Source organism: Antechinus flavipes, chromosome X (genome assembly GCF_016432865.1).
Source record: "Antechinus flavipes isolate AdamAnt ecotype Samford, QLD, Australia chromosome X, AdamAnt_v2, whole genome shotgun sequence".
Lineage (NCBI taxonomy): Eukaryota > Metazoa > Chordata > Mammalia > Dasyuromorphia > Dasyuridae > Antechinus > Antechinus flavipes.
Window position 1 is genome coordinate 17609652 of NC_067404.1, and position 25309 is coordinate 17634960.

At 36.7% G+C, this 25309-nt stretch overlaps 1 pseudogene; it reads left to right on the top strand.

The window, feature by feature from the left end:
• LOC127542831 (methyl-CpG-binding domain protein 3-like) overlaps positions 1-24523 on the top strand; it is a 38632-nt pseudogene extending 14109 nt beyond the window's left edge.
• Positions 24524-25309: the final 786 nt, after the last annotated feature.

Here is a 25309-nt window from a genome sequence, read left to right on the forward strand (position 1 = left end):
GAAAAATCAGATGTAGAAAAAAGGTAAAAATAACCTGAGAAAGAAAACAAAAATGCAAGCTGACAATAACAGAAGGAGTAGAAATGCTATGTAGTGGTTCACACTCATTTCCCAGAGTTCTTTCACTGGGTGTAGCTGGTTCTATTCATTATTGAAAAAATGGAACTGATTTGGTTCATCTCATTGTTGAAGAGAGCCACGTCCATCAGAACTGATCATCATATAGTATTGTTGTTGAAATATATAATGATCTCCTGGTCCTGCTCATTGTCTGATGGATAATCAAGCCAGTAATCCACCATCTGAAAGGAATATGTCACAAGCTACTCAGAGGAATGTGATACTAAATTGTTAGAGGTGGAGGTTAGATACTAACCTGGGCAAGAGTTATCTAAGCTTGGTATCCACTTAAGGTGGGATCCTTCTGACTCAGTTCCCCAGTGGTGTTCCTTTGAATAAGAACCCACCTGATTATTCCCAAGTCTGTCTATAAGGTGGAATTGTTATTGCATACAATGAGCTAATCCTGTTTTATTGTGTCATGTATGTGCTCTCAGACTCTCAGACTGAGGTCTGAAGGACCAGTTTTTGATTATAATCATGTCCCTACTTCTTTTTATAGCAAATTTCAATAGAAACTATGTAAGATCTTGCAGTTTCCTATCTGAAAATATGTGGTCATTATATCCTAAATAAGTAGGTAAGTGAAGATTGGGCTAGTCATCTATCTGTTGCTAGAATGCATATGTCTGTTTCTTCAGCAGTTCTGTTGTTGTTAAAGAGTTACCTATGCTAATTACTGGGGACCCAAATGGTTGTGGTGATAGCCCCAGATAAGAGTTGGGGGTATAGAACCCTATTTTGTAAGCTGAATAGGCTCATTAGACCCCAGGCCATGGTCGAAATAATTACTAACCAAATGACAAAAGGACTAGATTTGTTAGCAGGCCAGGTCATTCAGATTAGAGAAGTAGTACTCCAGCATAAATTGGTATTAGATTATTTTTTGGCTAAAGAAGGTGGAATCTGTGGGGCATTAAATTTTTGCTTTGTGAAAATTGATGATGGAGGACTGGTAGTGAAGGAAATTGCCAAAGACATTGGAAAATTTGCCCATGTCCCATTCCAGACCTGGTCCTCATTGATGTGATCTATAGTGAGGAGGTTGTTACCAAATTATGGCAGGCACAAAACATTGGGGTTCAGTCATGTGAAGAATTCACAATGACCATTCTCTTTGGCAAAAAGGTAGATTTATTTGGGGGAATAGGCTAGGGACAAAATGAAAAGATGGTAAATAGGAAATAGAGTTGGGAGAGCATATAAAGGGCAAGTTCCTCAGTAGAACTCGTAATTTCCCCACAGAAAGGGCATACATCATGAGGTTCAGTGCCCTTAGCATAACCCTTTTCTCTCCTTTTCCCCTCCACTATTACCCTTGAGATTTTTGGCCTCCTTTAAAAATTTTTATTTTTATTGATGTTTACTATTTCTTACATCATTAAGATATCCCATGTGTTAGGATAGTAGTGACCACAAAAACAATCAGAGACTCTCAAGGTAATAAAAAACAAAAAGAGATTTATTACAATCTTTCAAAAAAGGGCAACTCCTAACAGACAAGGTGACTCATCTTGTTTTTGCACAAACAGATCAAATGCAGTTAAACTGAGAAGAATAACTTATTAAATGAGGAAAAATATCTTTGTAGTTCTCTAAAGACTGTTGCATATGCAAGATATAGAAAGAACTTGTTCTAATTTCCAAAATTAAAAGCCATTCTACAATATGTCAAAGTATGGACAATATCCAAAGTCAAAAATATGTCCAATATGAACAGGAAATTTTTTGCTGGACTTTGTTGATAACATATAGAAATGCTGATGATTTATATGGTTTTATTTTGTATCCTGCAACTTTGCTAAAGTTATTCATTGTTTCGAGTAGTTTTTTAGTTGATTAAGTATTCTATCATATCATCTGCAAAGTGATAATTTTGTAAAAATTTTCAGGGAAACATATCCAACCTAACAATAGCCCTATGAAAAAATGCTCCAAATCCCTCCTAAAGAGAGAAGTGCACTTTTAAAACAATTCTCTTCTTTCAGTCTAAATCATAGACTTCTGCAGATTCAGGGAACAGTCCCCTCTGCCCCTTTCTATTCCACAAGAAGTTACATGGGAAGGCCCTTTCACCAGGTGCTAATTGAAACCAGAATAAAAAAATAAATATGCCATTAAATTAAAGGATATCAAATGAAATGATATGCAGAGGTGAAGGGGAAGAGTTCTTATACCGTCTCCTGTCTCCCTAGCCCCAAGGTCAAGTCAAGGATGGGAGGAAAGGAAGAAGAAAGAAGGGAAACATGCATCTGAGGAGGGAAGGAGGGTCCCCAAAGGCCTTTTCCTAGCTTGGCCTCCATCACACCCCACCCCACAACCCCACAAATCCCAGCCCTTTGGAGAGGAAGACCCAGGTATCGTATGCACACACACACACACACACACACACACACACACACACACACCCATGCATATACCCATCCACACAAATGACCCTTCTATATACACAACACCCGCATAAAGAAAATTATCTATGCTCCCAGCACTTCCCTTGCACACTTCCTCCAGAGCACTAAGAGAAGCCAATTGAAGGGTGGGGGGCTGCGTGAAAAGGTTGGGGGGAGGGAAGAGAAGATGAGAAGAAGAAATAGAGGGGCTGAGGCAAGAGCAGGGGAGGGGGCACTTACCCCATCCATAGCCACTTGGGCACTAGCAGGACCCTCAAGATCGGTCAGTCTGAAATATGGGGGTAAGAAGGAGAATAAAGGAATTGTAGGAGAGACACACAGACATCCAGCTGCTCTTGGCCCTGCTCAGTGTCTTCCAGAGATGAAGAAGACTTACATATAAAACAGAATGGGAGGAGGAATGCACTTTGATGTCACAAGGCAGGACTAGTCTCCTCCCAGAGCAGAGACTAGGGAGGGGAGACTATTTCAGATTCAGGGTTTGACTCCCATACCAGCTGCCCTGACACTAGTGAATTGGCATAGTGGATAGACAACTGGAATTGGAGACACAAGGCCTAGACCGAAGTTCTGCCTTCCCATGTGACCATAGGCAAGTTGCTAAAACTTTCCAGATCTTAATATTCAAATCTATAAAATGGGTGTGATAGTAATACCTATGCTAAGTAAATTACAGGGTGGTTGTGAGGTTCAAATGAGATGTTTGCAAAGTACTTTTCATGACATACTCTTCTTGAATTTTTATGGATCAGTATTATAACTAGGAGAGGGGGGACAAAATTTTGCTCCATGACAACATTACAGTTCCAGTACAGCTTATTTTTGAATGCTCACAGATATCCTGAGGTCTCCATTTGTAATATGAACATTTGACATCTGTTCACATCTGAAAGATATCGAGCTTCAGTTGGATAGTTCCAGCCCCAGACACCAGTTCACATCTTACTAAGTATAATACATATTCAAGTACTTTCACCCCAATTCAATAATGACAGCAGAAGAAAGGGCTTTACATATAGTATCTCATCTGATTTCATTCAGCAATATAACACACTATCACCTTTCTCTTCCTGCAGAACTGGAAGTTTTGCCCCCTTTTTCATGATTTACATGATTTACAAAAAAACCAGTAACAGTCAGAATGACCTGCCCCAATATGGAATGGGACAAAATGTGAATATGAAGAAATGGTAGAATCTGATTTTTAAAGTGGGGATGTGGGGATTATTCAATGTAATAGAAGGGATCTAGCAAATGGTCATTCCCTTTCATCTACTTCAGTTGAAAAGTTCCACCAGACACATCTATACCTGCAGAAAGGATCTGACTACCTTTACTAGAAGGACATGGAGGCCTCTGAGAGGAGGATATTTTTAGTAAGCTGCTCAAGGGAAATTGGAAGATGAAGATCCAAAACCAGATCAGCACTTTGCAAGGGTCAGCTACATGCAGCTGAGCTCTTGTGACCCCACACAAATTTCCTGGAAGAAGAACCACATTTTATCAGCAACTGAAGGAATAAGAACATTTCCCCCACATCTCCAGCCCTGTGCAGGAACTGCTAGGGGAAGCAATTGCTTCAGGGAAGGAACAATGGAGTTGGGCTGAAGAAGTTCTTCAAGGTTAGAACATCAGGGACTGGATTGAGGGAAGGACCTGACAGTGTGCACAGAGAGTAGCAAAGGAGAGTAAGGGACTGCAATAAAATACAATCCAGGTTTCTCTTTGCAAGAGGGTATAGACCAAGAGATGCAGGTGAATGGGGCAGAGTAGGGACTTTGGAAAACAGAGCAAGATATTGGGACTATGAGTGCAAGAAGAGAGTGGCTTGAGGACAGTTGAGAAAAAGAGAGATTCCATTGAGTATTAGATGTGTAACCCAAAGATAATTAGCTATCCCTCTACCAGCAGGGCATACAGCAAATGCCAACAAATACCATGCACCAAGTCCTATACTCAGTTACAATATTATCCCTGACAAGCCCAAACATAAGAAAAGGGAGAAATTCATTTCCTGTCTGTACTATTATTTGATAAATACTGAAAGGCCTTCCTGCCCCTAAATATCAAACATTTATTAAGCATCTACTATGTACCAGACATGGTGCTAGGCACCAGGGATACAAAAAAATCCCTTCCTTAAAAGAGCATATATTCTATCATAGATAACAAAATATACATACACATTATGTATGTGTATATACATACATACACATATATAATATATACTTTTGTGAGAGAGCATGGGTCTCTGTTTCTGTGTTTTTGTGTCTGTGTGCACAAAATATAACGATTACATACATAATGTGTGTGTATGTTACATAGAAAGTAAAAACCAAAGTAATTTCAGAAAAAAAGCACAATCATCTGGAGAGAGACAAGAAAGTCTTCATGGAGAGCATACAGCCCATTACCTCCTTCTTTGAATGCAGACAAAGATTCCAATTGCAGTTCTTGGTGTGATATCCTATTTTTGCCTCACTTTGAGCATATAATCCACTAAACCATGGAATTTTTTTGTAAACAAACCTCATAATTAGGCTTCTCTCCATCTTATACTTGTAAAGTTCACTTCTTAAATCAAAGTGCTAGACTTTATATCCAATTCAATTCCAGCTTATTAGATTTTGCACAATGCTTTAACCTATCAAGATATTTTTGGATTTTGGCTTTGTCATCCATTTCTGGCTCATCTGCAAATGGGACAAGGATACCATCTATGCCTTTTGTCTAAGTCATTAATTTAAAAAAAATGTAAGGGTAGAGCCAATATGGTGGAGCGGACAAATGTTTCATTCTAAGCTCCCCTACTATCTCACTGCTGATTACAAAATTCAGCCTCTGAAATAGTGCTTGACTAGTAGAACCCATGAATATTGGGAGTATAACAAATTATCAGCAGAAGATAATTTCTTTTTTATTTTATTTAATTTATTTTATTTTTTTTAAATAACTTTTTATTGATAGAACTCATGCTAGGGTAATTTTTTACAGCATTATCCCTTGCATTCACTTCTGTTCTGATTTTTCCCCTCCCTCCCTCCACCCCCTCCCCCAGATGGCAAGCAGTACTTTACATGTTGAATAGGTTACAGTATATTCTAGATACAATATATGTGTGCAGAACTGAACAGTTTTCTTGTTGCACAGGGAGAATTGAATTCAGAAGGTATAAATAATCCGGGGAAAAAAAACAAAAATGCAAGCAGTTTATATTCATTTCCCAGTGTTCTTTCTTTGGGCGTAGCTGCTTCTGCCCATCTTTGATCAACTGAATCTGAATTAGCTTTCTTTATCGAAGAGAACCACTTCCATCAGAATACATCCTCAAACAGTATCATTGTTGAGGTATATAATGATCTCCTGGTTCTGCTCATTGCACTTAGCATCAGTTCATGTAAGTTTCGCCAGTCCTCTCTGCATTCATCCTGCTGGTCATTCCTTACAGAACAATAATATTCCATAACATTCATATACTACAATTTACTCAAACATTCTCCAATTGATGGGCATCCATTCATTTTCCAGCTTCTAGCCACTACAAACAGGGAGCAGAAGATAATTTCAAAGATGGCCAGAAGAGGTTTGTCTTGATCAGGCATGGGAGGGGGCCAGCACAGGCAGGGAGGTAGAACACAGAGGCCAGCATATGCTGAGTGAATGGGGGCAGGATGCAGTCTTCTCAGGAAACGAAAAAAACAATTCAAATACCAAGGAGCCACAATAAGGATCACTCAGGATCTAGCAGCTTCCACATTAAAGGAATGAAGGGTCTAGAATCTGATATTCCAAAAGGCAAAGGAACTTGGAATGCAGCCAAAAATAAACTACCCAGCTAAACTGAGCATTTTCTTCAAGGGAAGAAGATGGACATTCAATGAAACAGGTGAATTCCATTTATTTCTAATGTAAAAACCAGAGGTAAACAAAATAGTTGACCTCTAAATATAGGACTCAAGAGAAGCATAAAAAGGTAAAAAGAAATCTTGGGAACTATATTTCTATTATGGGCATATATAGAGAGTGCACATATAATTTGATTTTACTGTTATAATATTTAAACAAAGGAATTAGAAGTAAAAAAAAAGGATTGCATCAGAAAAAGGGGAAAGTGAAGGTAAAAAGAGGGAAATTATACCTCATGAAGAGACAAAGGAAGCCTATTGTATCTGAAGGAAAGAAAGGAGAGGGAGGAACATTGTGTGAATCTTACTCTCAACAGATTTGGCTCAAAGAGAAAAACTTCTCTCACCTCATTGAAAATTGGGAGGGGAAAAGTGAAAAGGGAAGGCATAGGCTAAATAGAAAGAAATACAGAAATAGTAGAGGGAAAGTATAAGAAAAGGGGGAAGGACTTTAAGAGGGAGGGAGGGATTCTAAAGAAAGAGAACTTCCTGTTAGGGACATTGCTCTCTGAGAATTGCCATGTATGTGCCATGTCAGTTGATAGGGTGGACTCAGGAGGTAAAAAGGGGCTTGGCCTTTGAGGCAGGAGGTTGTGTCTTACAGATGTTTCCTAGAGATGGCAAGGGGTGTGTCTTCTTGCTATATTTTTTCTTAGGACACAGCACTAACTCCAGGTGTCTCCCTTCTGTGGATTCACCTATGCAGTGCTGAGTGGGCTAGGCATGGGGTAATCCCAGAGGAGAGTAAGTATATAAATAACCAGCTTTGAGTCCATAGGCAAGAAGGATACAGAGAAAAGTAGAGGGAGGCAGAGATGTAGAGAGATTCAGAGATACAGAAAGAGAGACACAGAGACATACATATACTTACTCTTGCTTCCTGATAACCCCTGCTGAGATTACCAATAAATAAAAGCTATTTGGTATCTTAACATTGGTTCATCTACATATTTTCTGGGAAGATTGGTATGTATGGCCCTGGCAATCAGTAGCCTCGGTAGGAGATTATAGCTGCATGAGGCAAGTGGTGCTCATAAGTTTAATACTGGGGAGGGGGAAAAGAAAGAGAAAAGTATAATCTGGAGATAATAAGATGGTAGAAAATACAGAATTAGTTGTTTTAACTGTAAATGTGAATGGGATGAACTCTCCCATAAAGCGGAGGCAGATAGCAGGCTAGATCAAAAGCCAGAATCCTACAATATGTTGTTTACAGGAAACACATTTGAAGCAGGGTGATCCACACAGAGTAAAGGTAAAAGGCTGGAGCAGAATCTACTATCCTTCAGGTGAAGTTTAAAATAAAAAGCAGGGATAGTCATCCTTTGGTAAATTTGATTAGAAAAAAGAAAGAGGAAAACCAAATTGTTAGTCTTAAAAATAAAAAGGGAGAACTCTCCACCAATGAAGAGGAAATTAGAGCAAGAATTAGGAGTTGCAGGGACACTAATACATTGTTGGTGGAACTGTGAATACATACAGCAATTCTGGAGAGCAATATGGAACTATGCTCAAAAAGTTATCAAACTGTGCATACACTTTGACCCTGCAGTGTTACTACTGGGCTTATATCCCAAAGAAATACTAAAGAAGGGAAAGGGACCTGTATGTGCCAAAATGTTTGTGGCAGCCCTCTTTGTAGTGACCAGAAACTGGAAAATGAATGGATGCCCATCAATTGGAGAATGGTTGGGTAAATTGTGTTATATAAATATTATGGAATATTATTGTAAGAAATGTACTGTATGAAATTACTCTAAGAAATGGCCAGCAGGATGAATACAGAGAGGCTTGGAGAGACTTTCATCAACTGATGCTAAGTGAAACGAGCAGAACCAGGAAATCATTATATACTTCAACAACGATACTGTATGAGGATGTATTCTGATGGAAGTGGATTTCTTCAACAAAGAGAAGATCTAACTCAGTTTCAATTGATCAAGGATGGACAGAAGCAACTACACTCAAAGGAAGAACACTGGGAAATGAATGTAAACTGTTTGCATTTTTGTTTTTCTTCCCAGGTTATTTTTACCTTCTGAATCCAGTTCTTCCTGTGCAACAAGAGAATTGTTTTGTTCCGCACACATATATTGTATCCAGGATATACTGTACCATATTTAACATGTATAGGACTGCTTGCCATTTGGGGGAGGGGGTGGAGGGAAGGAGGGGAAAAGTCAGAACAGAAGTGAGTGCAAGAGATAATGTTGTAAAAAATTACCCAGGCATGGGTTCTGTCAATAAAAAGTTATAATTATGGGAAAAAAGAATTAGGAGTTACTTTGCCCATCTTTATGCCAATAAATTTTCTTTTGAGTTTAGGTGCATATTTTAATCAATCAATTAAATGATGAAAATGAATTTCCTAAAGATCCACTTAGGCCAAGGTATGTGGGTGCATAGGTAGATAAAAAATAAATTACACAATGCACACACACACACATATAATATGTTTACACACACAAACATCTGTGTGTATGTATGTGTGTGTGTGTGTGTGTGTGTGTGTGTGTGTAAAATGATTTAAAGTGTAGTTTTAGCCTTGTCAGTTTTATTTAAAATATTTCGTTGGTCATCTGCTATATAGCATTCCTTTCTAGTTACAATCCTAGAGCACATTGCCTTAAGACTGACATTTGCATTCTTTGAGTACTATTTTTCTTTATTATTGTTATAGCTTTTTATTGACAGAACATATGCATGGGTAATTTTTCAACATTGACCCTTTCAATCACTTCTGTTCCACCTTTTCCCTTCTTTTCCTCCATCCCCTCCCCTAGATGGTAGGCAGTCTCATACATGTTAAACATGTTAAGGTATATCTTAAATACAATATATGTGTACATATTTATACAGTTTTCTTGTTGCACAAGAAAAATTGGATTTAAAGAGGTAAAAATAATCTGGGAAGAAAAACAAAAATGCAAGCAGTCCTCACTCATTTCTCAGTATTCTTTCACTAGGTGTAGCTGGTTCTGTTCATCATTGATCAATTGGAACTGAATTGGATCCTCTCATTGCTGAAGATAGCCACTTCCATCAGAATTGATCCTCATATAGTATTGTTGTTGAAGTGTATAATGAACTCCTGGTCCTGTTCATTTCACTAAGCATCGGTTCATGTAAGTCTCTTCAGGCCTCTCTGTATTCATCCTGTTGGTCATTTCTTACACAACAATAATATTCCACAACATTCATATACCATAATTTACTCAGCCATTCTTCAATTGATGGGCATCCATTCAATTTCCAGTTTTAGCCACTACAAAATGGGTGGCCACAAATATCTTTGCACAAAAAGGTCCCTTTCCCTTCTTTAATATCTCTTTGGGATATAAAACCAGTATTAACACTGCTGGATCAAAGGTTATGCACAGTTTGATAACTTTTTGAGCATAGTTCCAAATTGTTCTCCAGAATGGTTGTATCCACTCACAATTCCACTAACAATGCATCATTGTCCCAGTCTTCCCGCATCCCCTCTAACATTCCACATTATCTTTTCCTGTCATCTTAGCCAATCGGACAGGTGTGTAGTGGTATCTCAGAGTTGTCTTAATTTGCATTTCTCTGGTCAATAACGATTTGGAACACCTTTTCATATGAGTAGAAATAGTTTCAATTTAATCATCTGAATATTATCTGTTCGTATCCTTTGACCCTTTATTAATTGGAGAATGGCTTGATTTCTTATAAATTAGAGTCAATTCTCTATATATTTTGGAAATGACTATGCCAATAAATTTGATAACCTAATTGAAATGGATGAATATCTCCAAAAATATAGGCTGTCCAGATGAACAGAGGAGGAAATAAATTGCTTAAATAGTCCCACTTCAGAAAAAGAAATAGAATAAGCTATTAATCAACTCCCTAAGAAAAAATCTCCAGGACCAGATGGATTTACGTGTGAGTTCTAGCAAATATTTAAAGAACAATTAACTCCAATGCTATATAAACTATTTGAAAAAATAGGGAATGAATGACTCCTACCAAATTCTTTTTTATGACACAGACATGGTACTGATACCTAAACCAGGTAGGACGAAAATAGAGAAAGAAAATTATAGACCAATTTCCCTAATGAATATTGATGCAAAAATCTTAAATAAAATATTAGCAAAGAGGTTGCAGAAAATCATCCCTCAGATAATACACCAAGACCAAGTAGGATTTATACCAGAAATGCAGGGCTGATGCAATGTTAGGAAAACTATTAGCATAATTGACTATATCAATAACCAAATCAACAAAAACCATATGATCATCTCAATAGATGCAGAAAAAGCACTTGATAAAATACCACACCCATTTCTATTAAAAATACTAGAGAGTATAGGAATCAATGAACTTTTCCTTAAAATAGTCAGTAGTATCTATTTAAAACCATCAGTAAGTATCACATGTAATGGACATAAACTGTAACCATTCCCAATAAGATGAGGAGAGAAACAAGGTTGCCCACTGTATAAATATGTATACATATATTGTACTAGTCAATATTGTATTAGAAATGCTAGCTTTAGCAATAAGAGTTGAGAAAGAGATTAAGGGAATTAGAGTAGGTAATGAGGCAACTAAATTATCAATCTTTGCAGATGATATGATGGTATACTTAGAGAACCCCAGAGAATCTACTAAAAAGCTATTAGAAATAATCCACAACTTTGGCAAAGTTGCAGGATACAAAGTAAATTCACATAAATCATCAACATTTTTATACATCACTAACAAAATCCAACAGCAAAAGATACAAAGAGAAATTCTGTTTAAAATAACTATTGATAGTATAAAATATTTGGGAATCTATCTACTAAGGGAAAGTCAGGAAGTATATAGGCAAAACTACAAAACACGTTCCACTTAAATAAAGTCAGATCTAAACAAATGGAAAAATATTAAGTGCTCTTGGATAGGTTGAGCAAATATAATAAAGATGACAATACTCCCTAAACTAATCTATTTATTTAGTACTATGCCAATCAAACTTCCAAAAAACTCTTTTACTGACCTAGAAAAAATAACAACAAAGTTTATATGGAAAAACTAAAGGTCAAGACTTTCAAGGGAACTAATGAAAAAAAAAAAATCACATGAAGGTGGCCTAGCTGTTCCAGATCTAAAACTATATTATAAAACAGTGGTCATCAAAACTATTTGGTATTGGCTAAGAAATAGACTAGTTGATCAATGGAATAGGTTAAGTTCACAGGACAAAATAGTCAATAAGTATAGCAATCTAGTGTTTGAAAAACCCAAAGATCCCAACTTTTGGGATCAGAATTCACTATTTGACAAAAACTGCTGGGAAAATTGGAAACTAGTATGGCAAAAACTAGGCACTGACCCACAATTAACACCGTACACCAAGATAAGGTCAAAATGGGTTCATGATTTAGACATAAAGAATGAGATTATAAATAAATTAGAAGAACACAGCATAGTTTACCTCTCAAACTTGTGGAGGAGGAAGGAATTTGTGACCAAAGAAGAACTAGAGATCATTATTGATCACAAATTGAAAATTTTCATTATATTAAGTTAAAAAGTTTTTGTACAAACAAAACTAATGCAGATAAGAGTAGAAGGGAAGCATTAAACTGGGAAAACATGTTTACAGTCAAAGGTTGTAATAAAGGCCTCATTTCCAAAATATATAGAGAACTGACTGAAATTTATAAAAAAACAAGCCATTCTCCAATTGATAAATGTTCAAAGGATTTGAACAGACAATTTTCTTTTTTTTTCTATAGGTAACCTTTACCCCTTTTATCTTTTGAGAAATTTGTGGCACAGGAATGCTTAGCACTTTTTCAAAGATGCTGAATAAAGACTAGTGATACCATGGGACCTACAGCATGGAAGAGGACAGGATCCAGACTCAGTTTGATGCAACCAACTAAGTTTCGAACAGACAATTTTCAAATGAAGAAATTGAAACTATTTTTAATCATATGAAAAGGTGCTTCTCAGGGCCAGAAGATCCTTATATACTTCAACAACAATACTATATGATGATCAATTCTGATGTATCTGGCCATCTTCAGCAATGAGATGAACCAAATCAGTTCCAATGGAGCAGTAATGAACTGAACCAGCTATGCCCAGTGAAAGAACTCTGGGAGATGAGTAAGAACCATTACATTGAATTCCCAATCCCTATATTTTTGCCCACCTGCATTTTGGATTTCCTTCACAGGCTAATTGTACAATATTTCAAAGTTCAATTCTTTTTGTACAGCAAAAAAACTGGTTATGTATACTTATTGTGTATCTAATTTATACTCTAATATATTTAATATATTCTACTGGTCATCCTGCCATCTAGGGGAGGGGGTGGGGAAAAGGAGGGGAAAAAATGGAATAAAAGGTTTGGCAATTGTCAATGTTGTAAAATTACCCATGCATATAACTTGTAAATAAAAAGCTATGAAATTTTTTAAAAAAAGAAAAGAAAAGGTGCTCCAAATCACTACTGATCAGAGACATGCAAATTAAAACATCTCTGAGATACCATTACACACCTGTTAGTTTGGCTAAGATAAAAGGAAAAGATAATGATGAATGTTGGAGTTGATGTGGGAAAACTGGGACACTGATATGTTGTTGGTGGAGTTGTGAATGGATCCAACCATTCTGGAGAGCAATCTGGAACTATGTTCAAAAATTTGTCAAACTGTGCATGCCCTTTGACCCAGCAGTTTTACTGCTGGGCTTATATGACAAAGGGATCTCAAAAAAGGGAAAGGGACCCACAAGTGCAAAAATGTTTGTGGACACCTTTTTGTAGTGGCTAAAAACTGGAAACTGAATGGCTGCCCCTCAATTGGAGAATGGCTGAAAAAATTGTGGTACATGAATGTTATGGAATATTATTGTTCTATAAGAAATGATCAGCAGGATGATTTCAGAGATGCTTGGAGAGACTTTCGTGAATTGACGTTAAATGAAATGGGCAGAAGCAGGAGATCATTATACACTTCAACAACAATAATTTACGCTGATCAACTCTAATGGATATGGCTCTCTTCAACAAAGTGATGATTCAAACCAGTTCCAACTGTTCAGTAATGAAGAGAATCAGCTACACCCAGAGAGAGAACTATGGGAAATGAATTGGACCACAACATAGCATTTCCACTCTTTCTGTTGTTGTTTGCTTGCATTTTTGTTTTCCCTCTAAGTTTTTTTTTTTTAACTTTCTTTATAGATCTGCCATCTACGGGAGAGTGTGGGGGGAATAAGGGGAAAAGTTGGAACAGAAGGTTTTGCAAGGGTAAATGTTGAAAAATTATCCATGCATATGTTTTGTAAATAAAAAGCTATAATAAAAAAAGTAAGAAAAAAAAGAAAAAAAAACATTCAAAGCAAAGGTCCAATGGCAAATATTTGGGACACCCCACTAGAGACCTCCTTCCCAACTGACATGGAAAACTTTTACTACAATCATTCTGCCAATTTTGGGTCTAATTTCACTAATATCTGGGCCACATCTCTACACCATTTCCATAAAAAGAGCACTGAATAATTTATCAAATATTTTGAAGAAATATATATAAACTAGGGAGATTCTGGGTAGATGGCAGAGTAGGTTGGTAAATTTCAAGCCCTCCCAATTCTCCCACAAATAGAACAAATTTGTACCTCAGGGTGAACATAGACTGGTGAAAAATGAAGAAGACTTGGAGCAGAACAGGGGTCCTCCTGGTATAACCAGAGATGGGAAGAAAGACTTGGAGCCAGGGATTAATTTGTGTGAAGTGCAAGTACCTCCAAGCTATCTCCAAAGAATCACCAAGTGGGGAGTCCTAGAGCTCGCTGGCTGGAACCTCAGAAGGAACCACAGAAACTTTCACCTCCTGGAGCATATGGAGTTGAGGTCTGAGTCTGGCAAGACTGAGGAAACCTCAACTGATTGGGAATACTGGGCCCAGCTATGCTCCAGAGACACGGTTCTGGGTGAGAGGGAACTAGCACACCTGTGAGTGCAGAGGCTGTGGGGGCAGGGACACTGCTGGCTGTGGGCTCTTGCTGGAGGGTGGAGTTCTTGGTTTGGGGTTCCTGATAAGAGGAGAAAGCTAAGTTGAAATCAGAAGCATCATCCCTCACAAACCAGGATTAGAGGTGCTTACACTAATACCTCTTATTTAAAAAAAATGAACCAGCAGAAAAGAAAGAACCCGACTATAGAAACATACTATAGGAACAGGGAAGATTGGGATTCATCTTCAGAGGAGGAAAATGAAGTAAAAAAAAGTTTCTATCCCAAAGAGTAACATGAAATGGCTCCCTGCCCAGAGAGAATTTATACAAGAACTCAAAAAAGAATTTAAAAATCAAATGAGAGACCTTGAGAAAAAAAATTTTAAAAAAATTATGAAAAAAAGTTAACAAAGAAAAAGAGAGTATAGACTCTCAGAAATGAAATAACGCTTTGAAAATTAGAATCAGGCAAGAAATAACAAAACAGATTATAAAGAATGGAAAAAATAGAACAGAATGTGAAACATCATATAAGAAAAATGGCATATCTGGAGAACAGATCAAGAAGAGAAAATATAAAAATAATTGAAATGCCTCAAAGTTTGTGACCAAAAAAAAGGACCGTGACACAATAATATGAGACATAGTCCAAGAAAATTGTCCTGGAATGATAGAGAGGAGGGGAAAATAGAAATAGAAAAAAAAATCCATCAGTCACCACCTCAATGATATCCTTTGTGGGAAACACATAGGAACATTATTGCCAAATTTTGAAACCCCCAGCTTAGAGAAAAAATTTTGCAAGAAATATGAAAAAAATTCAAATGTGCTGGAGCTACAATTAAAATTGTATAGGACTTATCAGTAACCACAATAAGACCACAGGTCCTGGAATCATATCTACTGATAATCAAAAGAAATAGACCTGCAGCCAAAAAATATCATATCCAGCAACATTATCTATAATATTGAATGAGAAAAAAATGGACATTCAATGAACCTGCAGATTTTTTAGGACTTTATCAACCAAACCCAAACTTAATAGAAAATTTAACATAGAAGAGCTAATACCAAAGATGAATTATAAGGAATTCAATAAGGACAACTTGTTTATGTTTTTTATAAATGGGAAATGAATACCATATAAGATTGTCATCAATAATAGGGCAGCTCAAAAGAAAGATTAGAACAGAGTTAAGGCAAAAATAGTAGTTCTACAAATGAGATGCAGAGGAAGAATCAACACAGAGGCATTAGAAAGGGGAGGAGGCCTTGTAGTACTGAAAACCTCCTCACATCAGAAATTAATTAAATAGGCAACATTACATATAGATCATGAAAGGTCTATCACCCTCCAAAATGTATAAAAAAATAAGGGGTTAGGGATGGGCAGATTGGGAAGCAAAGGAAAGAGGAAGAATACAAGGGAGGAATCCATGGGGGGGGGGGGAGGTTAAGTATTAATTAGCAAGGCAAGTTAGAAGCAGTATTAAAGCAATGAGTCAGGAGGGATAGGAAAACTTGTGTGTGTGTGTGTGTGTGTGTGTGTGTGTGTGGCCAGAAGGGAGGAGGGAAGATGAAGTGTATGTATCTATGTATGTGTATGTATATATCTACATATGTAAACATAAATATATCCTTTCTTAACTAATAGACTGCTTGGGGGAGGGGCTGGGATGAAAGGGAGGAAGAATAAAGTTAAAAAGGTGTACAGCAGAGAGCAAAAGAATATTTTACAAGGAAGTAAAGAAAAGATGGACACTCATGAATATAATTTCTCCTACTAATATTTATACTTTCTTGATCTGGTATTTGTTGTATATTTTGAATCCTCCCTGATGTTTTGCTGGACACATGATGCTGTTCTCTTTTGTTTTGTTTCATTTTGTTTTGTATTCCTTTTCTGTTTTTCTTTTTTCTTATTCTTTTTAAAAAATAAAACAAATTATATTTTTAAATAAAAAGAAATTTATAAACAATAGCTACTGCATTCTCCTGGTTGACCACTTTAGTAAACCTATTAAAAATGGAAATGAAGTTAGGCTCCTTGGCCTATTTTTAATGAAATCATGTTGATTTTTTTCTTCACCATTCATTTTTCTTGATGTTCACTAGCCATCTCTTTAATAACATGTTGCATCTATGACACCTTTTCTTTCATTTAAGGTCCCTAGAATACCTGCCCCACAGTCAAGGTACTCAGTGTGTCCAGAGACACACAAAATGAGAGCTTAGGAGCCTCCATTTTGCTCTAGTCAATCAAGATACAAATTGTTCAAAGCAAAGACATTTAACAAAAGAGCAGAATAAGAACTGCAATGGAACAGACCCCCATAATATGCATAGAGCACACTCTCCCACAAATAGATCCCTATTAGTAGGAATAAAAGTAGGGGATGAGCATCCATACTAATCATGCAAGAAGAGCCCACATATGGGGGACAGTTGTGGAGGGGCAGTTCATACCTCCAATGATGCTCTCACTCAACTACTCTCAGTGTCAGACACATGGCACATTGTTCCATTTGACTTACCACACAGTTTCTTTTGTGAATGATTCTATCTGTTGCTGTTTGCTCCTATCTCATCTATATTAATTTTTTCATAGCCAACTAAGCCATTTCAGTGAGTGGCCCATGATATGGTAGCTAGAACCTCTCCATGATAAGGGAAGGCTGACAGTTCTTGAGTCATATCCCTCTCCCAGAAGAAATCTAGTCAGAGTGTTCTCAGGTAGGATTTGTTTGGATTCCAGATAAAGGTTTTCTATACTTTTTTCTACATTTAATTATCTAGCTTAGAGCTCAGACAGACACATTTCAAGATTATGGATTAGCTGATAATGAATTTAAACCACAATAGAAAGGAGTCTGAGCAGTTAAAATCAGTGCTCTCTTTCCACATTACCCCCAATGCTGTCTCTATTATTGGTATCTGTCAGAAGCAAATATGCTTTGATAGTATATTTTGGCAACTGAGAACTCATCTTCCTAAAAATATATTCTAGAATCATTCCCAGAAATCACCTGAAGTCCATTGACCTATAATGTGCAGATTACATTCCCTTCCCTTTTTCAAAATTGGGGGCAATTTGCTTTCTCCAATAACTTCATGTATTCTTTCCTGAAGCAACAAGTCCTAAAGACGGAGAGCCTGAAAGCAGCTTGTACCAGGCAAATCAAATTACTACCACTATCTCAACCACCACTTCTGAGCCCAGGAGTCTTTAAAGTGCATTTATCTCTCTCAGAACACTGGTCCTGCTTCAATTTCACCACTTGCAATCATCACTGGGAAAAGCAATTCCTGTGAAGAAGGAGCCAGTCAATCATTCCCATCATCTTCTCCCAATGGGACAGGTAAGCCAGCCTAGCTAAATCAATGAAGCTCTTCTTGAGAAAGATTAGCAGTTGCAAGTGGTCAGTTTCCTCTTGCTGCTATCACTGGAACCAAAGAATTGCAATGTGATTTCAAGATCAAGAAATATGATCACTCTTCTCTTGGTCTGTGTTTGTGGTTCTTACCCAGGAAGATATCCTTTTTTTTTTTTAATAACTTTTTATTGATAGAACGCATGCTAGGGTAATTTTTTACAGCATTATCCCTTGCATTCACTTCTGTTCCAATTTTTCCCCTCCCTCCCTCCACCCCTTCCCCCAGATGGCAAGCAGTACTTTACATGTTGAATGGGTTACAGTATATACTAGATACAATATATATGTGCAGAACCGAACAGTTTTCTTGTTGCACAGGGAGAATTGAATTCAGAAGGTATAAATAACCCGGGAAGAAAAACAAAAATGCAAGCAGTTTATATTCATTTCCCAGTGTTCTTTCTCTGGGTGTAGCTGCTTCTGTCCATCTTTGATCAATTAAGGCTCTCTTTATCGAAGAGATCCACTTCCATCAGAATATATCCTCAAACAGTATCGTTGTTGAGGTATATAATGATCTCCTGGTTCTGCTCATTTCACTCAGCATCAGTTCATGTAAGTCTCGCCAGTCCTCTCTGTAATCATCCTGCTGGTCATTCCTTACAGAACAATAATATTCCATAACATTCATATACCACAATTTATTCAACCATTCTCCAATGGATGGACATCCTTTCATTTTCCAGCTTCTAGCCACTACAAACAGGGCTGCCACAAACATTTTGGCACATACAGGTCCCTTTCCTTTCTTTAGTATCTCTTTGGGGTATAAGCCCAGTAGAAACACTGCTAGATCAAAGGGGATGCACAGTTTGATAACTTTTTGAGCATAGTTCCAAATTGCTCTCCAGAATGGCTGGATGTGTTCACAATTCCACCAACAATGTATCAGTGTCCCTGTTTTCCCACATCCCCTCCAACATTCTGCATTATCTTTCCCTGTCGTTCTAGCCAATCTGACAGGTGTGTAGTGGTATCTCAGAGTTGTCTTAATTTGCATTTCCCTGATTAATAATGATTTGGAGCATATTTTCATGTCTATAAAAAGTTTCAATTTCTTCATCTGAGAATTGTCTGTTCATTTCCTTTGACCATTTATCAATTGGAGAATGGTTTGATTTCTTATAGATTAGAGTCAATTCTCTATATATTTTGGAAATGAGGCCTTTATCAGAACCTTTGATTGTAAAAATGTTTTCCCAGTTTATTGTTTCCCTTCAAATCTTGTTTGCATTTGTTTTGTTTGTACAAAAACTTTTCAATTTGATATAATCAAAATTTTCTATGTTGTGGTCAATAGTGATCTCTAGTTCTTCTTTGGTCATAAATTCCTCCCTCTTCCACAGGTCTGAGAGGTAAACTATCCTATGCTCTTCCAATTTATTTATAATCTCATTCTTCATGCCTAGGTCATGAACCCATTTTGACCTTATCTTGGTGTACGGTGTTAAGTGTGGGTCAATGCCTAGTTTCTGCCATACTGATTTCCAATTTTCCCAGCAATTTTTGTCAAATAATGCATTCTTATCCCAGAAACTGGTGTCTTTGGGTTTGTGAAACACTATATTATTAAAGTTATTGGCTGTTTTGTCCTTTGAACCTAACCTATTCCATTGATCAACTAGTCTATTTCTTAGCCAATACCAGATGGTTTTAGTAACTGCTGCTTTATAATATAATTTTAGATCTGGTACAGCTAGGCCACCTTCATTTGATTTTTTTTTCATTAATTCCCTTGAAATTCTTGACCTTTTGTTTTTCCATATGAACTTTGTTGTTATTTTTTCTAATTCATCAAAGTAGTTTTTTGGGAGTCTGATTGGTATAGCGCTAAATAAGTAGATTAATTTAGGTAGTATTGTCATCTTTATTATATTTGCTCGTCCAATCCAAGAGCATTTAATATTTTTCCAGTTGGTTAGATCAGACTTAATTTGTGTGGAAAGTGTTTTGTAGTTTTGCTCATAAAGTTTCTGATTTTCCCTTGGCAGATAGATTCCTAAATATTTTATACAATCAGTAGTTACTTTAAATGGAATTTCTTTTTGTAACTCTAACTGTTGGGTTTTGTTAGTGATATATAAGAATGCTGATGACTTATGTGGGTTTATTTTATATCCTGCAACTTTGCTGAAGGTGTAGATTGTTTCTAATAACTTTTTGGTAGAATCTCTGGGGTTCTCTAAGTATACCATCATATCATCAGCAAAGAGTGATAATTTGGTTTCCTCATTGCCTATTCTTATTCCTTTAATCTCTTTCTCAATTCTTATTGCCAAAGCTAGCATTTCTAATACAATATTAAATAGTAACGGTGATAGTGGGCAACCTTGTTTTACTCCTGATCTTATTGGGAATGGTCTAGGAAGATATCCTTGATCCCTTGGGACTACAATCAATATAGCTGTTCAGAGTCCCTGCCCCTTTGTGACCAAAAGCAATGTTTTTCCCCAGGATCTCTGATCCCTTGTAACTGAAAACAATACTGCTTCTCAGGATTTCTACTCCCTCATGCTTAAAAGTAGTCCTCTCTGCCCTTAAATCATGACTCAGAAGTTTCTAGAAGCTATGGAGTTTCCAATCTAATGCTCACACAGGGTTTCCATTTTTCTGACTAATTGCCAGGTTTGCTTACTGTTTCTGGCTTAAGAGCCCCTGAAATGTCTGTTCCTTCTATTGCTACTTAATCCCATCAATGCTCTTTCATCCTCATGGGCTCCAGGCCAGCCTCTACCACTGTGTTACAGATGTGTTCTTCCAACCTTTGAAGTTGTCTTGGCCTAGAAGAATATCTCACCTGGATCTTTTGTTGGCTCTATCACTCAATAATTCGATTTGAACCATTATTTTAAATTTATTGGAGGAGAATGTTGAGAGTTTGGCTTAGTGCTTCTTCTACTCTGCCATTTAGCTAATAACTTCCTGATTTGCATTAGTGATCATTTTATCCTTAGATGGAGCATAGGAACCAACAAAGGTAAATGGGCATTTTCCCAGACTGAGCATTTTCACTGATGGCTTTCCTTATCTGAAATATTCTTACTCTTCATCTTCATCTCTTAGCTTCCCTGGCATTCTTCACATTCAAGATAAATTTTTACCTTCTACAGAGAGCCCTCCTTGATCCCCCTTAATTTTCTCCCTTTCCCACTGCTTATTACTTTCATTTTATCCTGTCCATGGTTCTCCATAGTTGTTTACATGTTCTTTGGGTATCCATTAGATCGAGCTCATTCAAAGTAAAGACTGTTTTTTGCTGAGTTCCTGGAACCTAGTAGATATTTAACAGATGATTATTGACTGACTATTCTGGATCTGATTCTCACTAATGTGGAAGAACTAGTTCTTGGAATGGAAATAAGGGGAGGAAGTGACCACTCAGCTCTAGAATTTATGATAAAGGAGAGGCAATCTGAGCATAATGTGAGAAGTCAATTCAACCACTCTGTTGTTATTCCATAAAGCAAAAAGCAGTAATTGCTGGGAGTAAAGACTTAATTTTTGACAAAAGTTTCTGAGAATACTGAAAAGCAGTATGTCAGAAATTAGGTATAGATCAGAATTTTGCCACATAAACCAAAATAAGTTTTAAATGAATACGTGAATTAGACAAAAATAAGACAGGATTTACAGAATTGAGAAATTACCTTTCTCATTTACAGATAGAGGAAAAATTCAAGGAAAAAGAAGAGATAGAGAGGATCCCTGGAGGCAAAACTGATCATTAAAATTACATGAAATTCAATGTTTTTATAAAAAGAAAATTAATGTGGGTAAAATTAGAAAAAAGCAGATAAATTAAAAAAAAAAAACCCTTTGCAGTAAGTTTTCCTGATATTTGTGGTATACAGGGAACTGATTCTAATTTACAATCCTAAGAGGAATTTCCCAACTGATAGTTAAAGGATATACTCAGTTTTTAGAGGAAGAAATCTAAACTATCCAAAACTATATGGAACACTTTTCAAAATTATTAATAATTAGGAAAATGCAAATTGATGCAACTCTGAGATTCTGCTTTACAACCTTGAGTATTGTTGTTGAAGAATATGGTTAAGAGAGCAACTAATGACCCTTTATGAAGTTATTGGTAAAGGTGAGGATTTTTTTTTTTGCTGAGGCAATTGGGGTTAAGTGACTTGTCCAGGATCACACAGCAAGATGAGAATTTTTAAAAAAGGAAAATGACAATTGTTAGAGGACTAGAGTAAAACTGGCCTAGGAATTAAGTGTTGTTGCCACTGTAAATTGGTCCAGTCATTCTGAAAATCAATTTTAAAATATATTCTGAATACACTGAACTCATCATACCTGGGCCTATACCCAATAAGATCAAAGAAAGAAGGGAAGATGCATGTGCACAAGCATTTATAACACCATTTTTTCTTGTTGTTGGTAGTAGTAGTAGTAGTAGTAGTAGTAGTAGTAGCAGTAGTAGTAGTAGTCGTTATTGTTGTCATATGGATACTAATGAGTTGTTCTTCAATTGGCAGAATGCTTAAACAAATAATGTTATATAAACATAATGGAATATTATTGCACTATTAAAAATGTTTAAATGAAGAGTTTTCGAGAAACTTGGGAAAACAAGGATCAACAAAAAAAGTCTCTTATGTAGATGAAGGATTAAAAGACAGAAGCATGAGCAATAGTTCAAAGGTATTAAGAAACCAATTAAGGTATGATATCAGAAAAAATGTTCCCAAAAAAATCAGAAATCTCTAGTGTGCCATTGGCTGCCTTGATGAAGAGAAAATTCAAATTCCCAGAACTAGCTCTGAAAATAGCAGTGTGAAGAATGCTGGAATTTCAGGTATTGCATTTCCCTATTGCTCCCACTTTGAACAAAAGAGACTAACTTTATAACATAAATTTAAAATCAACCATACAATAAATAAGAAAAAAGTTAAGTGGATGAAAAGTATCATAGAAAAGTTAGATATGATATAGCTCAGGAAAAAACTGAATGAAAATAGAAGAAGTTTTTACTTTTTCTCAACAGTACATGGCACCTTCACAAAAACACAAAAATTTAAAGCATAAAACTTCATAGTTTCATAACCAAATGGAGAAAAACAAAAATCATAAATGCATCCTTACAGTCCACAGTGTGATATAAATGATTTTCAATAAAGGATGTGAAAACAGATTAAAAAGTAACTCAAAACTAAATAATCTGTGCCTAAAGAATGAGTGTCAAATAAAAATCATAGAAAACAATAATTTCATTAAAGAAAATGCCCACAATGAGTCCACATACCAAAAATAATGGGACTCAACCAAAGCAATACTTAGGGAAATTATCTTTCTCTAAATGCTTGAATCAATAAAACAGACAAAGAAAAGATTAAGGAATTGGGAGTACAGCTTTTTTTTAATCTAGAAAAAGAAAAAAAAATTAAAAATCTTCAATTACATATCAAAATGAAAATCTTGAAAATCAAAGATGAGATTAATAAACTTGAAAGTAAAACAAATAAACTAATAAAATAGGAATTGATTTGATTTGTTTTTTTTAAAAAGCAATCAAATAGATAAACCATTGGTAATTTGATTTTTTTAAAAAGAAAGAAAACCAAATTACTAGTCCCAAAAATGAATTGGGTGAACACATAACTAAGGAAGATGAAACAAATTATTAGGAATCATATGCAAGGCAAATTGAATTTGTCAATGAAATGAATGAATATTTACAAAAATATAAACTGTGTGTGTTAACAGAAGAGAAAATAAAATATGTGAATTATCCCATCTTAAGAAAAAGAGAGGCTCCTCGTGGTGGTGGTGGTGGGGTAGCAGAGGTGGCCGGGCCACGTCCAAGGCGTGGGATCCCTGGGGGGTCCTGTTGGGCATGGTGGCAGTGCCTAGCCCAAGTGGGAAGAAGTTCCGAAGCAAACCTCAGCTAGCTGGTTACCTTGGGAGCTGATGGACCTGAACACTGTTGACTTTTGAACACAGAAAATGATCATGAATAAAATGAACAAGAATCAACAGAGGATGCACTCTGACTGTTCTAACCAAGCCAAAGGAAAATCAGATTTAAATACAGCACTCCCTGTCTGGCACACAATATCTGTCTTCAAAACAGCGCATTATCAAAATTACCAACCATCCCAGTAATAAAGAGTGATTCCCAGAAGGCCGTGGACCAGCCTTGACAGCTTTTTGGGGAGAAGAAACTAAGTGGACTGAATGCCTTTGACATTGCAGAAGAGCTTGTGAAAACAGTGGATCTTCCTAAAAGTTTACAAGGGGTTGGCTCCGGTTGCACTGATGAAACTCTCCTCTCTGCCATTGCCAGTGCTCTGCACACTAGCACAATGCCCATCACTAGCAGCAGTCGAGAAGAACCCTGGAGTGTGACTTGATACCTCCCAACCACTCTGCAAAGCGTTTGTGGTGACTGATGAAGATATCAGGAAACAGGAAGAACTTGTACAATAGGTGAGAAAGAGGCTGGAGGAGGTGGATGGAAGAGATTGCTGGGGATAGGGATGCTCCTGGGGAGAAAGGGACTGTAGAAGAGGAAGAAGATGACTAGGAGGAAGAGGAACAGGACCAAGACTATGCTATGTCCAGGAAGATCCATCCAAGATTTACATGTAGAGCAGCAGCAGCAGCAGGGCTAGCACAAGCATTCCCAAAGCCAGACACATCCAAGAACTAAATGGCATCTACTATACTTAGGAACAAGCTCCCTTGACCACTAGAGGAAAGAGCTGGGCATTAGAGAGGAACTCTTTACTCTTTTGAAAGACACTTTCCCTTCTTTCTCTTCCCCTATTCAAAGGTGGGGAGGAGCTAAATGGGTTTATACCAGATACACAATCTCTCCCTTCTTATTTAGAGGGGATCTAGTTCAGTATGGTAAATTTTCCCAGACCTTTGGTACCTTTCACTTTTTAACCTAGGTTCAGCATTTTCTCTCTCCTTCTGGGTCTTTTTTAAAGTAAGTAAGAGAGATGCATCTTCATTGCTTAGCCTCTCTCCAGTAACTTAGTTGATAAACCAACTCTTTTTAAAAATTGTTTGACTTTTTTTTTAATTTACAAAACATATGCATGGGTAATTTTTCAACACTGACCCTTACAAAATCTTGTGTTCCAACTTTTCCCCTCCTTCCCCCTACCCTGTCTCCTAGATAGCAAGTAGTCCAATACATGTCAAATAGGTTAAAATGCATGTTAAATACAATATATGTATACATATTTATACAGTTATCTTGCTGCAAAAGAAAAATCAGAACTAGAAAGAAAGAAAAAAAAACCTGATAAGGAAAACAAAAATGCAAGCAAACAACAGAAAGAGAAGAAGTGCTATGTTGTGGTCTACACTCATTTCCCATAGTTCTCTCTCTGGGTGTAGCTGATTCTCTTCATTACTGAATAATTGGAATTGGTTTGAATCATCTCATTGTTGAAGAAAGCCACATCCATTAGAACTGATCATCATA